Source organism: Phyllobates terribilis, unplaced genomic scaffold, assembly GCF_046119375.1.
Source record: "Phyllobates terribilis strain yellow unplaced genomic scaffold, ASM4611937v1 Scaffold_65__1_contigs__length_7625178, whole genome shotgun sequence".
In the NCBI taxonomy this organism is placed as follows: domain Eukaryota; kingdom Metazoa; phylum Chordata; class Amphibia; order Anura; family Dendrobatidae; genus Phyllobates; species Phyllobates terribilis.
Genome location: NW_027362825.1, coordinates 5606001 through 5620123, shown reverse-complemented (window position 1 = coordinate 5620123; position 14123 = coordinate 5606001).

The window sequence follows — 14123 nt, the reverse complement described above, 5'->3', positions numbered from 1 at the left end:
CTGAACACACATTCAGAGAGAACGTTGGCTGCAGGGCATGACAAGATCTCCAAGGCGTGAGTGGCGAGCTCCGGACATTTTTCCAGATTGGAATCCCAAAATGAGCAAGGGTCCAGTGACACAGTCATGGCTTCGATGTTCACTTGGAGATACTCCTGTACCATCCTCTCTAGGCGTTGACTATGTGTCAGACTTCTTGTCTCCTGTGGCCTTGCAAAGGATAGTCTAAAAAAGTGGTGAAACGATTCCACAAAATTGCTGTTACCAGCAGATACTGTGTTACTGTTACGGTTTGAGTGATGAAGACTCGACAGTCCCACGGTTTGCAAGTTAGAACTGTGAGATTCACTACGTGCACCACTGGTGTTTTGTGGAAAAGCACATGTAAGATTCTGCAACAGCCTCTGCTGATACTCCTGCATGCGTGAATCCCTTTCTATGGCAGGAATTATTTCGGCAAATTTACTTTTGTACCGGGGATCTAAGAGTGTGGCAACCCAGTAGTCGGGATTACTTCGAATTCTGACAATCCAAGGGTCATGTTGCAGGTAGTGCAGCAAGAAGGCTCTCATGTGTCTTGCGCATCCAGGAGGACCAAGTCATTGTTGTGTTGGTAGCCCGGTAAGAATCATGCTTCCTTCCTCTGCCCTCTCCCCCCAGCCTCACACAACAGAAATGTGATCAAGGTCTCCCTCATCTGATGAGTCTTACATGCCCATCGCCAGTTCGTCCTCCACTTCTTCCTCGGCTCCTGCACCTTCCTCAATAGTTTGGCTGCTACCATGCGCCCTGGTTAATCCCTCTCCCTCACCCTCCCATGCCTGCCGCCTTGGTGCTGCCGACCGTCTGGACCTTGGAGATGTTATCCCTTCCGCATACGACTCCTCCTCTACTTCCTCCACCTCCTCTTGTCCCACCACCTGACTCTGAATTCTGTTTAACGTGTGCTCCAGCATGTAAATCACCGGAATAGTCATGCTGATAATGGCATCGTCAGCACTAAACATCTTCGTCGCCATTTCAAAACTGTGCAGAAGGGTGTGTGGTGTCCCTGAGGGTTCAGTCGCCACAGAGGTACTGTATCTCACCCAGAGGTGTGGTATCTCACTCTCAGGTAAGGAAGGAGTATGGCTTGGGACCCTAACACCTGCATCCAACACATACCCGCAGTTGGGGTAGGGCGAGATTGCTCCTAAGGGAGAGCACAGTCCCAGGTCCCTAGCTGGCGGGAGGGTCCTATGTAGTGGGTGTGGGTGGAGAAAGCAGCTTAGGGGAGCACATGACAGGGAGAGTATAAATAGGAAGCCATCTTAGAAAGAGCAAGCCAGTCAGAGGAGGAGAAGTGACAGGAGCTGAGTCTCTGCAGGAGCTCTGCTCCGGAGGCGGGCCTAGCCTGGGAGGCACAGGACTGAAGGAGAGAAGAGAGGAGTGGGAGCAGGAAGGCTCCAGGAACCGAAGGGACCCTAGGGGTACGGGCCGTGCAGATGGCCACCCATACGCCCGCTGCTACCAGGAGGTAGAGGGGTCAGGCCAGATAAGGGGAACCGGTCCCTCAACTAGCGGAGAAACAGCAAGGCTCAACTAGAAACCGAAGGCTGCAGCATTTCATGTACTTCAGGCCAAAGTCCACACCAGTCTCACTAAGAAGGTAGCCACATAGGACCCAGGGGACGGAACACACGTCGCCCGCCAAGGACCGAGTATACCGGATAGAAGTGTCACTGGGTGTGAGGTACAGGGAGAAGGCCAGAGAAAGCACACACAGAAGGTGGTCCTGCTAAGTACTCCGGAGCTATCTTGGGGTGGACTGAGCCCCTCACTGAGTACCCACAGCACGACGGGGGAGATTGCTCTGGTACCTGTAATCTGGACTGCAACAACTGTGAGTAAAGATCTTGGGACTGCATCACACGGACTCTGTGTTCATTACTGACTCCCTGCACTACAACCACCATCATCCACCCACACTGCCCTGAAGCTACACTCTTCCTGTGGGGAGTAATAATACCATTGCTGCAAAACCACCAGCTTCAGAGGACTGTTCCGCAGCGGCAGCCCCTTTGGCCGCTCTCCACAGGTGGCGTAGTCGGACATTATAAAACCCATATATACAAATTACCCTTGGATTGACCGCCCTGGGTCACGGACCGGGTCACCGCCACAGTGACTACAACCCCCAGCGTCTACCGGCCCGGCTCCGGGTACCCCACGACCCAGGGGGCGCGTCAACTTCATAGGTCCCTGATCTGAGACCACTCCTGCAGCGTGATTTGCCCCACCTCTGGATCTCGTTGGCCCAGGCTATACGTCAGAACGTATTGCACCACGGCTTGTTGGTGCTGCCACAGTCGCTGCAACATGTGCAGAGTTGAATTCCACTGTGTCGGCACATCGCATTTCAGCTGGTGAACTGGCAGGCCCAACGACTTCTGTAGAGATGTAAGTCGTTGAGCTGTGGGATGCGAACGGCTGAAGTGAGCACACAGCGACCGTGCCCTCTGCAGAAGGCCATCTAGTCCGGGATAGTGGGCTAAAAATTGCTGGACACCCAGGTTCAACACGTGAGCCATACAAGGCACGTGTGTGACATTGCCCCGGCGAAGGGCCGCACCCAGGTTTGCAGCATTGTCGCACACGGCCTTCCCTGGTTGCAGGTCCAGTGGAGACAACCATTCATGAAACTGGTTCTCCAGAGCTGACCACAACTCCTCAGCTGTGTGACTTACATTTCCCAGACATTTCAAAGTAAACACCGCATGATGCCGTTGAGCCCTGCTGCCAGCATAGTAAGGAGGTGTGCAGGATTCCTTCTGCGCAGTTAGAAAGCGGGTGGCATTACCAGACAGGCTTTGGGTGCCGGTGGAGGACGGAGAGGAGGTTGAGGAGGCAGAAGCAGTGGAGGAACTTCTAGATAAAGAGGATTGACGCCCAACTCGTGGGGATGGCAAGACTTGGACAGCAGCCCCTTGTCCTGCTGTCACCATAGTTACCCAGTGCCCAGTCAGCGACATGTAACGCCCCTGTCCATGCCTACTCGTCCAAGTGTCTGTGGTGAAATGCACCCTGTCACACAATTGAGTTTCTCAAAGAAGCGGTGATGTTGTGTGCGACATGCTGGTGTAGCGCAGGCACACCTTTCTTTGAGAAGTAGTGCCGACTGGGCATCTACTACTGGGGCACTGCGACGGACATAAGGTCTCGAAAATCCTCTGTGTCCACCAGGCGGAAAGGCTGCATTTCTGTAGCTAACAGCTTGCAGATGGTGAAATTCAACCTCTTAGCTTTGTCATGGCTAGGAGGAAATGGTCTTTTACTTGTCCACATCTGAGGGACCGAGGGCTGGCTGTTGTGCTTAGACGGGGTTGAGTAGGGTGTCCCCGGCAAACTGCCGGTCTGTGAGGAAGACGCAGGCGGAAAAGTTAGGTTGCCTTGATCCAAAGGTGGTGCTCTCGATGTCGGAGAGCGCTCAACACCAGCTGGTGTTTCCACTTCCAAATGAAATGATGACCTGCCAATCACACTGGCTGTTGCGGGTAAAGAGGTGGCAGGTCTGCGTCCAAAAACATGTGTGACTGCTGTCCCCCCAGTCACAGAGGATGAGGAGGCCGCGGATGCACAAGATGGGGCAGACGGTGGTTGACCCTGCCCGCTAGGCCGCATTGTAGCACAGTGAGCTTCCCACTGCAACTTATGCTTCATATCCATGTGACGGTTCATGCATAAAGTACTCAAACTATGGATTTTTTGGCCTCTACTTAGCTTTTGGTGACAAATATTACAGATAACACGAGTTGGGTCATCCTTATCAATCTGAAAAAATGCCCAGGCTATGCAAGGCTTAGAGCCCATGCGACCTGAAGAGCCACCACGACTTGTGGTCAGAGGCAGAGTTGTGGTTGAGGATGCAGTTGTTGACGTGCTTCCAGTACTCCGTCTCTGTTCAGGAAGGCGCAACCTAACTTCGTCGTCAATAGCATCTGTGACGCCCAGCTGTGCTTGGTATCACAGATCCTAGAAGAGTGCATTGATGGAATCCTCCACAAGAGGCCCCCATAAACATTCACACATCTCCACCTTCCAACTCAGACCAGCAGAGGAAGCCCTTTAGGGATATAAATAGGGAAGGTGGAGCTAGGCAGTTCAGTTCCTCTGAAGAGTTCCTGCAGTAGAAAAGCCTAAGAGAGGTCTGTCTGCAGTGGAGCTCAGTCTAGTCTATAGAACTCAGTTAATAGTTCAGCAGTGGAGCACGAGGCTCCTGCTAGCTAGATTCAGGGAGCCCAGTTAGAGCTTAAGGTGTGCCGGCGCCATAAGATCGGTGAAGCACGGCAAGCTGCCGTTAGTGTGTATAGCCTAGTGAGGGCCCGAGTAGGCCAAAGGCGAGTGGAGAGTTAGTACATAGGGGTCAGAGGAGCTTAACCAGCTCACCCCGAAGCATTTACTGGACACCGGATCCGAGCTTAGCGGGATCTCTATGACCCAGTAAGGCATAACCGGAATCCCTGGAGAACTACAAGTCCCAGGATCGCTAAGGTGCTGATACGTAACAGAGCCAGGAGACACTTAGGCCTTCCATACTGGGAGCGTGAACTCCAAGACAAGGCCCTACCTCAAGGTCAGCCAGCGCAGGACAGAGACAAAGTTAGGCCTAGCTCCAGGCAGGTCAGAAACTTACTATGCAGATGCAAGAAACAGGAGGCCCTACACCCGCTCATTGGGGAGGATCCTGATATGCACCCTTCACCCTACAGTGCTCCGGGATGTGCCTGAATTTCCACCAGTAAAAGGTACTGAAGTGACTACCGTGTCCGTACCCGTTCTTGCTCTGACCCAGCTGGGTCTTGCCTGTCCTGCATTCCCCCTGCATACGCTGCCCTGAGGCCTAGCTCCACCTGTGGGGAGCTATACCATCGAGCTGCCTTATCACCGGCCTCAGTGGACTGCTGCAGCGCTGGTGCTTCTCACCAGATACCACAGGTGGCGTCACGAACTCTTATAAAATTAACAATTATCCACCCTTTTAAAGATTGACCCCAGGGTACGGGCCAGGGAGCCGACCACCCCGACATCCCAAAGGCCAGGCAAAGGCCCGGGTACTGAGTCATCCCCATCCCCTGGGCTAGTCACATCCTCCTCCACCTCCTCTGCTGACCTCATCGACTGGCTGACTGTGGGTTGACAGTAAGTGGGATCTCCAACCTCGTCATCCTCACCCTGTGTGTTCTCACACCCGTCGTCCTCAGAGCCAACCTCTTCCTGCCCTGACCGAAAAGTCAAGTTGTCGCTCCAATCAGGTATTTGAGTCTCATCATCGTCTTCATCATTGTCTCCACAAACAGGAGTTACAGTTTGGGAACGAGGGTCTACATTATGCTCAGAACCTTCTTCATCTGGTCCTGGATCCGCCTCATAAAGATTCTGGGCATCAGTGCAGATCATTTCCTCATCTGGATTAACAGAAGCTCTGGAGCAGACCTCCGTTTCCCAGGCTATAGTATGAGTAAACAGCTGTGCAGACTCAACCATCTGTGTTACCCCATACTCAGACGGGCAGCTGGAGACTTGGGAGCTGTGAGGAAGCAAGTGTGATTGGAGTTACACCTCTGAGGACTGGAGTATTTGTGATGTTTAAGTTGAGGTGGAGGAGAGCCCACTTGAAGGAGTACTTGATATCCGTTGAAGCACCTGCTGTTTTTGTGCCTCATCTAGAATTTGTAGCGATGGGCGTGTCTGTAAGAAAGGGATCGTATCACATTGTGCACGAAAAGAAGTAGATATCTTAGTTTGGCTGGAAGATGGTCTTTCTTCTGCAGATGTTACTCCCCCCCACCGCGGGGGGGCTCGACCCACCAGCGAACAGGCACCAGTATTGGGAGAGGGGGGCTGGCCATCAGGGTCCACCACGGCTCTGGCACAAACCCGGCGACACGGAGGTCGCACGGGCAGGAACGGGCTGGCCATGTCAGCTTCGCACTCCAGTGTAGTCCCTCTGCCCGCTTGTGCCCGTAACCTCAAAGGGATGCGCAAGCGGCTTTTCTTCCCAGGGCTGTTCCCCGCCCAGCAGGAATGTGGGGGGGCTCAGGTCGGCCTTCCACTGTACTCCCTTACCTCCCTCACCCTCTTTCCTTCTTCTGTTCTCAATCTAACCCCTCGGCTCTGTGGTGTCCGCTCTTCCTTCTGCTCTCTCCTACTCACAGGTGGACTACCGCGTGTATTCACACTGTGGCAAATCTTTTGGGCCCAGGCATAAGAAGTTGTCGAGGTAATGGATAATATGTGCCCCCTTAGAAACGTCCATTACAACCCATTCGAGGAAGCAACTAAACACCTCAAATAGTGAGCAGGATCTGGAGCACCCCATGGGCAAACAGAGATCTATATAGTATGCTCCTTCCCAGAAGCAGCCCAATAGGTGGACACTATTCGGAGGCACAGGTAGTAAGTAACCGGAACGCCGCATCAATGTCTGTTTTGGTCATTAGGGTGACCCTTCCCAACTTCTTGATCCGCCTGATTGCCTTGTCAAAGGATGTACAGTATACACTACTGTACTTGGTTCCGCGTCGATGTTGTCGTTTACTGACCTGCCCCTTGGATATGACAAATGGTGGATTAGTCCGAATGTATTGGGTACCGTTTTTTGCACAACTCACAATGGGGATACCACTACGTCTTGTAAGGAAAGTGTTCTGAATGGAACCGCCATTCTACCTAAAGATATTTCTTTTTTTAATTTTCTTGTCACAACGTCTGGGTGTTGGTAGGCTGATTTTAGATTTTTACTCCAGCCTTTTTTGATTTTAGAAGGGCATGACATGCCTATATCTGTGTCTCCCCCTCCTTTTACTCCTCCACCTCTTTTCTTTTCGCATGACTACATGTACTTGTCACTTTTCCATGTGTTAGTTGTAACTTTTGAGCAGTTTGTCAGCTTTTGGACACCTCTGAAGTGTTTTCTATGTGTTTTCTATGTGTTTCTATGTGTTTTTGTTTGCCTGCCATTGGTTTTAACGGTGTTCGAAGGTGTTCGACGAACAGTTCGACGAACAGTTCGGCGAACATACGGGTGTTCGACGAACCGAACCGAGCGCGAACACTACGGGGGTGGCTCAACACTAGTAGTAATTAGTAACTGAACATTTTATATGGAGCACTCACATACCATGGTAATTACCTTAATTGGCTCAGTGACAGCAGTATCACAGGGCGATGATGCGTGTGATAGCTTGAAGAAATCATGGAAACGATGTAACGCCGGCGTCCCTTTATGGTTCCTCTCCCTCCTCCCAGCAGGGACACTGCCATGCTCACCGCCATGGCTGTATGGCTGTTCTGCGGCACCCTCTGCTCTGTCTCTCTCCGCGGCTCCCAGCTTCTTGCGCCGTCTCACTTCACGCATGTTTCCCGGCAGCGCACGCTCCTTTCTTCTTAAAGGTGCTGCATGCGCACTCTGGAAATGCCCCCAGCTTATAGCTGGGAGGCATTAGGTATTTAAGGCACCCTCCCCTGTAGGGAGGTGCCTGAGCAACGTCAGTACCTAGTTAGTCTTGTACCTTTTAGTTAATTGTCGAGTCCCTCTTCCTGAACCCATTCTGCTACCCTGTACCAGAGTCTGTCCTTTTAATCTGACCCCGCTCTGCCATAACCTAATTATGTACCTGAGCCCATCCTGTCTGTATTAGCAATTCTGTCTGAACCTGCACCTGCCCTGTGTGTGCCAGCACGAGTATCCATACAGCCAGTGAACCTGTTCCTCTCCTACCTGGCACTCCGAGTACGTACCTGCATCCCTGACCCCTGGAGTGAGCTCTGCTACATCTTTGAGTAACTCTACTACTCTGCTGGCCAACACTGCCTGGGACTCTGTGGCAAATTCAGCTCTGCTACTTTCCTGGGTAACTGCTGTATTGATGTATAGTTCTGCATTAGTCTCTGTTACAATCTCAGCTCTGGTATATTGCTAAGTCAAATCTGTCATACTGCTATGCCAGTTCTACATTGGGCTCTCTGACAAACTCAGCTCTGTCACACTGCTGACTCAACTCTGCTTTTCCATCATTCCAGTACCCCATGACAGTCTCTGCTGTTCCATGGTTCCAGTACATCTACATCAGAATCCACTGTTCCAGCTCTGCTGCTGTTATTGCAATTCACATTCCACATTGCTCAGTCAATTTTGCTTTTCCGTTATTCCCGTACCTTCTACATCAGGATCCGCTGTTATTCACCTGTTTACTCTGTGATTCAAATACTTTTACATCAGGCTCTGCTGTTGCAGCTCTGCCAAAAAAAGATTCCATTGTTCCATTTGGTTCGCTCTGCTGCACCAGTGCTGTGGCTGTAGCTGTTAGCTCAAAACACAACTGTCTGGCACGTGTGTTGTATATATCTCTGTACCTATTGTATTAAAGACGCTAACAGTTTTGTAAGAAACTCTGCTGTGCTGGCTGATCTCTAATTATTCTCGTACTGTGGAACTGATTTGCGGTTCATAACACCTTCATTGTGGACTTTGTGCCCCAGCTCCACCTGCCCATGCTGCATAACACCTGCTCTTCCAGGTGAGACTTAACAGATTATTTCTCACATTTTCCACATGTTAGACTAACATTTTTGTAAGGAGAATGTCAAAGTTTATTTAGATAACATGGAGAGAGATCTTATTAAAAGAGTGAATAAAAATAATAAGTGTAATGTTAAAATGAATAATTTGTAAAAAAAAAATCTAGAAATAATAGTAAAGTAAATATGACAAAAATATATAATAAGAATTAAGAACACTACCACGAGTCCGAGCCTTGTGTATTTCAAAATGGCCATGAAAGATAGGAAAATCGAATCTAAGGTCAATGTTCACACATTGCAGATTTTTTTATTATTATTCATATTTTGCAGCGGAAAGTTGTGCAAGTGCCTCATTCATCTAAAGTAATCTCATTCAGTTGAATTGAAACTAATTTTTAGTTGTAGAAATTTCTGGAACAAAATTTGCATCATGTGAATTCACCAAAGGGCATACAAAGAAATAATTGGGGCCTATAGCAAAATAGCAAAAGTCCTAATTCCTCCCCCAACAAAAAAAATAATGTTCAGCTGGGTCACAGATGTTATGGGTGTATCAGGTTTGACAAACATTCATTCTGGATCTGGCTGTAAAAGGTTGCTGCTCTTAGCCTTGCAGACACCTTCTTGATCTTTTCATCATCCATCCCTCTCTAGGACTCAGCGGTGATCTCCATCTTCTGCTGCTAATTAACACACCCTTGCTGAATCTATAAATATCATCAGTTTCTTCAGAGAGTCGCTGGTGATAGAGTAATTCCTCTGTTCAGGTCTGGAGTTCTAAAAGTCGGCTAGATTCTTCTTGAAGTTCCTTTGTGGATTGTAGTCGTGATCTCTCTGGTGTCTTCTCAAAGCTAAGTGTATCCCCTTTTCTGTTTCCCTTGTCTTTAGTTGCAGTGGGGCTGACTAGTTCTCACCCCTCCCCCTTACTTCCTAGGGCCTAGCTCTAGGTACAGCCAGGACTTAGGTATCCTGCTCGGCAATAGGTGCGGAACCTATTTAGGGACGATAGGGAAGTCAGGGTGTTGTTAGATCTGCCTAGGGGTCTCCACTCTCCCTTTCCCTAGTTGCCGGGTTTTCCCCCTTTTCGCATCATCATATGCTGGGTCCATCCTATACCTAGGATTACATTATCACCATACACCATCAACATACATTATCACCAGCCGTTTAAAAAAAAAATATATATATATTATTATTTTTTTTTTGTGTGTGTGTGTTTTTTTTTTCCGGGTTTATGGATCCTGTTTCGGGGCTGGCAGAGCAGCTTTGGAGTTTGTCGCTGGAGGGGACTGACCTTCGATTTGAGGTTCAGCAGCAATGGCAGCGGCTGCAGACTCCTAATGTTGGGGACTCTGCAGGTAGACCGGTCCAGCTTGAACCCAAAATTGCCCTCCCAGACAGGTTTTCAGGAGGTAGAGACAAGTTTTTTGTTTGTAAAGAAGCTTCTAAGTTGTATAATAAGCTTCGACCTTACTCCACTGGAGATGAGGAGCAGCGACTGGGGATTGTGATCTCACTGTTGCAAAGAGATCCTCAATCCTGGGCTTTCTCTTTGCCACAGGGATGTTTGTCTCCAGTCAGTTGAGGGATCTTTCGGGGCTCTGGCCCTCATCTATGATGATCCTGACCGAATCTCCTTGACTTAATCCAGGCTGCGTCGCCTTCAGCAGGGGAATCAGTCAGTGGAGACTCATAGTTCCGAATTCCGTAGATGGGCAACGGTTACCAAATGGAATGACCCAGCTCTTAGAAGCCAATTTTGTCAGGGCCTTTCAGAAAGGTTGAAGGATGCCTTGGCAGTTTACAAAACCCTGGAGTCCTTGGAGGCTGCCATGTCATTGGCTATACACATGGATAGACGTCTTCGGGATAGGTGGGTGAGACTACCTTCTCCTGAGCCCTCTTTTCAGGGCAACGCCTCTTTGTCTGGGGGGGTGGTCTGGGGGTGAACCTGTACTTATGGAGTTGGAGGAACCCATGCAGTTTGGGGGAGCTACTGCGTCGCATATTTCCCCTGATATCCACAAGAGAAAGGGTGTGTGTGTTTTTTTTGTGGTAAAAAGGGACATTTTATTGGGGTCTGTCCCTCGATTCCTAAGCAAAAAGAAACTCAATTAACCCTTGGTAGTGTGGAGTTGGATAATCAGGGGGTGTGTTTGTCTTCAACATGCATTGCTCGGTTATTGCTGACGGCAGAGGTGGTGCTAGAGAGCAGGACTGAGAAAATTTCTGTGTTTATGGACAGTGGAGCTGGAGTCAGCATGGTTGATGCTGGGTTTGTGAGAACTCATGGGCTTACTTGATGTATGTTAACTAAGCCCATCCCTATTTTTGCCATTGACTCAGCGCCAATTGCACAGAGATCTCAGACTCAGATGTTACATAATATAAGAATGAGGGTGAGGTCTTTTCATTATGAGATAATTCCTTGTTATGTCCTGGAGGCCTTCCCACTCTGATTCTACTGGGTTTACCCTGGTTGGTGAAACATAATCCGATAGTGGATTGGCAATCCAAGGAAATTGTTGAAAGGGGAGATTTCTGTCATGAGAACTGCTTAAACATTTCTCTTTCTGCAGTCTCTATGGAGGCCTTACGTGCGTTTTTGTCTTCTTTTGAGGTCGTATTTTCTGAGAAGGGGTGTCAGGATTTGCCTTCTCATCGTGCATATGACTGTCCTATTAATCTGACTTCCGGAGCTAAACTATCCAAGTCCAGACTGTATAATCTTTCTGGCCCTGAGAGACAAGCCATGGAGGATTTCATTGCTGAGAGTCTGGAGAAGGGACATATCAGACCCTCATCTTCGCCTGTGGCGGCAGGGTTCTTCTTCGTGAAGAAGAAATATGGGGGTCTCCGTCCCTTTTTAGATTTCTGGGAATTTAATCAAATTACCTTTCGAGATCCGTATCCTCTTCCTCTTATTCCAGATTTAGTGAACCAGGTTGTGGGAGCTAAGGTGTTCTCCAAGTTGGGTTTAAGGGGAGCCTACAATCTGGTTAGAATCAGAGAGGGGGATGAATGGAAAATGGCGTTCAATACTCCTGACGGGCATTTAGAGAGTCTGGTTATGCCTTTTGGTCTGACCAATGCACCTGCGGTGTTCCAGCATTTCATAAACTATATTTTCCATCATTTAGTGGGCAGGTTTGTGGTGATCTATCTGAATGATATTTTGGTTTACTCATCTGATTTTGAGACGCATCAGGGTCATGTTAAACAGGTACTACAGATATTAAGCGATAACAAACTATATGCCAAACTAGAGAAATGTGTTTTCGCCATCCAGGAGGTGCAGTTTTTGGGGTACCTGTTGTCATCATTGGGTTTTCGGATGGATCCATAGACGATCCGTGCTGTTCTTGATTAGGACCGTCCCGTGAACCTGAAGGCATTACAGAGCTTTCTGGGCTTTATTAATTTTTACCAGAAATTTATCCAAAATTATTCGGTAATTGTGAAACCCCTCACTGACATGACAAGAAAGGGGTCTGATCTTTCTAAATGTCCGAATGCCACCCAGAAGGCTTTTTCCTCCTTAAAGAGATGTTTTGCCACGGCACCTATACTCAGTCAACCCGATGTTTCTCAATCTTTCATCGTAGAAGTTTATGCGTCAGAGGTGGAGGTTGGAGCTGTGTTGTCTCAGGGTCCATCCCCTGGTAAATGGCGTGCATGCGCTTTCTTTTCCAAAAAATTATCTTCGGCTAAAAGAAATTATGACGTGGGTAATATGGAGCTTTTGGCGATTAAATTGGCTTTTGAAGAATGGCGACATTGATTGGAGGGGACAATCCATCCTATTACTGTTATCACGGACCATAAGGACCTGTCATAACTTCAGTCCCCTAAAAGTCTCAACACTAGGCAGGCAAGATGGTCTCTGTTTTTTTACTAAGTTCAATATTGTTGTCACTTTTCGCTCAGGGGTTAAAAACATCAAAGCTGATGCTTTATCCCAGAGCTTCCCTGGTGATGGTGACCATGAGAACCCTGCCCCTACTTTGCAGAATGAGGTAATCATTTCGGCTTTATACCCTGACCTGGAGGGAGAGATGTTGGAGACTCAGGGGACGCCCCTGCCTCCTGCCCTTCGGGGAGGTTATTTGTACCATCTAATCTGCGCTGTAAAGTAATTAGGGAACATCACAACTCTGTGCTTGCTGGTCATCCAGGTGGTAAGGCAACTGCGTACCTCCTTTCTCGTTGTTTTTGGTGGCCGGGGTTGCATCAGGATGTGGTTGAACGTGTGTCTGCTTACAGTATTTGCGCACGTTCTAAAGTATCACATACCCGTCCGTCTGGTCCTCTTCTGCCACTGCCAATTCCTAGCAGGCCATGGACACACTTGTCCATGGATTTTATTACTGACCTACCGGTATGTGCAGGCAAGACTGTGGTTCTGGTGGTTGTAGATAGGTTCAGTAAAATGGTTCATTTTATCGCATTATCGGCACTTCCAAATGCCAAGACTCTTGCTCAGGTATTCACTAATGAGATTGTGAAGCTTCACGGGGTTCCTTCCGATGTGGTGTCAGATCGGGGAACCCAGATTGTGTCTAAATTCTGGAACGCTTTCTGTACTCGACTGGAGGTGCAGTTGTCTTTTTCTTCTGCCTTCCATCCTCATTTGAATGGACAGACTGAGCACATTAATCAGAATTTGGAGACGTACCTCAGGTGTTTTGTCTCCGAGAACCAGGAGGATTGGGCATCTTACTTACCGTTGGCCGAGTTTGCTATTAATAATCATCGCCAATAGTCTACTGGCAGGTTACCTTTCTTTGGTGCATACTGTTTTCATCCACAGATTGGTACCTTTAGTGGGGGAGGGGCTTCGGGAGTTCCTGAGGAGGAATGTTTTGCTTCATTGCTCTCTTCTGTGTGGCAGGGGGTTCAGAGTAATTTGAAGGTCATGGGAAGCAGATACAAGCGTATGGTTGACAGGAAACGCTCACCAGGTCTGGACCTAAGGGTGAATGACTTTGTGTGGTTGTCTACCAGGAATATCAAGTTGAAGGTTCCTTTCTGGAAGCTGGGACCTAGATTTATTGGTCCCTATAAAATAACCGCCGTCATTAGCCCAGCAGCGTTTCATCTTGAGTTACCTCAGGCTCTTAGGATCCACAATGTGTTTCACAGGTTTCTACTCGAGAAGTATGTGGTACCACTTGAGTCCTTCCCCTGCCGCTACCCTCAATCATGGTTGATGGCAATTTGGAGTTCCAAATTCCGAAGATTGTGGGTTCTCGTCTTCAACGTCGTTCCCTTCAGTACTTGGTGCACTGGAGGGGTTATGGTCCAGAGGAAAGGATGGGATGTGTGTTTCAGCATCAGAGGTGAATGCCCCTGGGTTGGTACATTCTTTCCATGTCTCTCATCCTGAGAAACCCAGTCCTGAGTGTCCGGAGGCCACTCGTAGAAAGGGGAGGGTACTGTCACAGATGTATCAGGTTTGACAGACAGTCATTCTGGATCCGGCTGTAGAAGGTCACTGTGCTTGGCTTTGCAGACACCTTCTTGATCCTTTCATAATCCCTGCTCTCTAGGCCTCAGCGGTG